This window comes from Aedes albopictus, chromosome 1, assembly GCF_035046485.1.
Source record: "Aedes albopictus strain Foshan chromosome 1, AalbF5, whole genome shotgun sequence".
Classification (NCBI taxonomy): Eukaryota; Metazoa; Arthropoda; class Insecta; order Diptera; family Culicidae; genus Aedes; species Aedes albopictus.
In genome coordinates, this window is record NC_085136.1 from 83450249 (window position 1) to 83453753 (window position 3505).

General features: G+C 38.8%; 1 long non-coding RNA gene across 1 annotated transcript; it reads left to right on the plus strand.

The window, feature by feature from the left end:
• The first annotated feature begins 2058 nt into the window (after positions 1-2058).
• On the plus strand, positions 2059-2680 carry LOC134285214 (uncharacterized). The gene is made up of 2 exons (XR_009996220.1): positions 2059-2407; positions 2478-2680. It is a non-coding gene; the product is annotated as an uncharacterized LOC134285214 (long non-coding RNA).
• Positions 2681-3505: the final 825 nt, after the last annotated feature.

Below are 3505 nucleotides of genomic sequence, written 5' to 3' on the forward strand. Positions count from 1 at the left end.
TTAATTCATATTCGTCTTTTCACTCTAGCCATGAAATCTGTTTCTTTCTGTTCCTAGCATTACGGCCCAACTGGAATACGACTTGGTGTTCAGCTTTTATTTAGAATGTGTTTTCTGGAGATTTTCACAACTATTAACTAAGAGCTGTCCTTTCCAGCGTTACTGAAGTTGTCAAAATACATTGTGGGGTATTTATAGAGATACGTGTTGCACAAAATACATAAAAAAACAATATGTAGCAAAACTGTTGAACGAGACCGTAATCGAATCTCCTCCCCGTCAGTATGGTGATGAGCTATAGATGTTAATTTACAAACTAAGCTATGGAAGACCCCGGTAAAGTAGATAAACATAAGCACTTCAGAAACATGCAAAAAGACACTGCAGGATGACGAAGAAAATGTTTTATAATAGGGGGATTCACTTAGGCTGTGAACCATTTCGCTTGTTCGTTTAACTTTTAGTTAAAATTTGACTTTTCGATAGTTATTTTGAAAATAACCCTACTCGCGAGCAGGGTTAGTCTTGACAGTTCGATAGTTATTTTTTGTTCGCAATGATTTGGCTGCGTACTGTATTTTGTTCCAAATAACTAATCCTCTGTCAAATTTCAAATGGGCCACCGTCGTGGTTATTTTTTAACTTTTCGATGGCAAATAACTATCCAAGTGTCAAATTTTAACTAAAAGTTAAACGAACAAGCGAAATGGTTCACACCCTTAACAGCATAAACTAATTAAACTGATTAAACGTCGCGATCACCAAGGCAATCTTTGATTATTTCATTCGCAAAATCATGAAACATTTCAAATAAGCAGAAAATCATGGCTTACGCAGCAATTTAATCTGTTTAGTGAGTACCCCTAATATTTTTAGCCATTTTTCATATCTTGATTTAATTGGATTAACATAATCAATCTTCACAATTAATCTTCATACAAAACTAAGTTCAAATTCTCTGCTGCAATGATTTCAGGCTGCATAATACACATATTTTACATGTAGGGTATTTGTGCCTATCTTAGTCTCATTAAGGATGTGCAACATGAAAAATCACTCACAGCGCAATGCATACGCTTCAAACTTAATGATACAAACCTTTAACACACGTGCTCACTTCCACTGTTGATCCTACGATGCACTAGAGTGGGATTTATCTTCAATATTTGATTTAATTGCGATCACAAATCGCGAGCCACTCGCACCTATCTTCAGCACACCGTAATATTTTCATCTCATCGCGGTCCACCGGGTGGCCCCTTTTTCATCTCAACAGTATTTACAGCAAATCCACAACCACTCTCACATTTTCTCATCGTAGAGCATTCTGCACTCACCCACTAACGCACTCCCTTTCCCTAGCAGATGACAGTTTCATTGTGATAGTTTTTCTCTCTCGCAAAGGAGAAGTCACAACAATGTGCGGCGCGACGAATCGTCTATGCTCGCTCCCCACGTTTTGCACTCGCATACATTCACAGCTGATTAGCAAATCAGTGCTGCCGAACTGGATGATAGTTCGTAAAGCTTGACCGGTAGCAGCCTGAGTGTCGCGGACTGACTCAATATGCTCTCTTAGCGGGAGCCAAACATCGGGAGCCAAACATTGAAGATTGAGGTTATGTTAACCCTTTTTGAACCTGTGTGATTGATTGAAGAGTATTGTTATCTAGGTGCTGCGGATGTAATCAAAACTGTTGTCACGATATCTCCATTTGCCGCTGTCAAGCCGTTGGAAAGCGAGGAGAAAGATAAACATTGTTTTGAGCCTATTTCAGCTGTTTTTTTAACAACTATCCATCAAAATTTCCATCGCGAATGGAAAATAATAAACTTTTAACACGAGAACAAAATTGGAATAAAGGTGGATTGATCATGTTTACCTTTTCCGAACAGCGTCGCGACGGCGTGTTTGACAATCGCGCTGAGAGAGGAGGTTGCAAGAAAATTGAACGCTCGTGCGTGTTTACAAGCTGTGTGCCGGGAGTGTGTAGGTTTGTGTTAGCTAGCTTGGAAAATAAAAACCGCTTCTATTCGCACCACTCAGGTAGCAGCATGTTTAGGTGAAAACCAAACCAAATATTTTGAAAGAAATGGCGTTGGAAAATGAAATTATTGATCGATTTGCGTACACTCAAATTAATTTACTGGTAGAATCTAAGTGCAGAAAGCACATATATCACGAACGAGAGAGAAAAAAATCATTCTATGTGCAACTAATGAAAATTGAAAGTTACGTAATTATATTTCATTCTTCCTGTAATATATGTGAAGTGTAGCAACATAAAAACCAAGCACAAGTATAACAAACATGAAACGAACATGGCGCGTGCAGAAGGCAAACATTTTGTCGTAGAAAATTTATTTTTCCGGTGCTCCGTGGATCGAGTCGCTGCTGCTTTTGAAGGTAAGTCAACTTATTATTCAGACTTTACAAACTTTCTCAAACTTCATGCATCCCTTTGTATTTTCTATAGAATCGCATTTTATCGACCACCTCTCCACCGTCACCAAGGACGAGCTCGTGAATGTTTTGGGAGCTGCCGGATGCAGCTGCGACTGGAAGTTTTCAGAGCCCAGTGACGACGTGCTATATGAACAGCTAAAAGTATCTAAAGTCAAGTGTTAAAATCGAGATTAGGATCAATAAAATCTGCTTGATCGCGTAGACTATGCGAAATTTGGATTTATTTACATTTTGAAGCTAATTCCACGTGTAAATCGTGTTATTATTTGTCATATTGAAAACTATGCACTGAACGATTGAAAATCAATAGCGACGCACATGAATTATATCATGATTGAATCGGCAAAGATTTGATAGCGCTGCACTTATTTTCCAAGTGTAAAAGCAACTGGTCACAATCTAAGTGCAGAACTTTTAAATTTAATATGTTTTTTCTTCTGAGTGTAGAAGTTCGATTACCAAGATGTTAAACCAAGAAACGACCATATTCTGATTGAAAAAACATCGTATTTGTAGTGACCAAATCTCATTCAATTAACTACTTGTTTCTTGATGTCTGGCACCGCTGTGATGCTTGCTTTGGTGCTTCGGCAGAGATGTGCGCCGCGGTTAAAACATCATTTTTGGTCGTCGGCGGCGGCGGCGGTAAAAATGAGATTTCAATACTTCGCTCTTTTACATCTCATATAGCGAAACATTTTAACAAACTATACTTTGCATATGAGAATGTAAATACACTAAAACCTTAATTTATGCATGTTATTTTTATGCACCTTTTTTATGACCTGCATAAATTAAGGAAAAGCTACTCAGAACCAATATTGTGCATAAGAATATTTAATAATGACGGTAACTATTGCAACGGCGGCTAAAGGGTGTTTATAAGGATGAGCAAATGGAAGTCACAGGGGAGTTTCAGGGGGTTCCCAGGGGTTTCCGCGAGGTACCAGGAGATCTCCGGGGGGTTTTCGGGGGTCTGAGGGGGTTTTCGAAAGCATTGCAGAGAGTTTCAGAGGATTTTCGACGGGATTTGGAGGC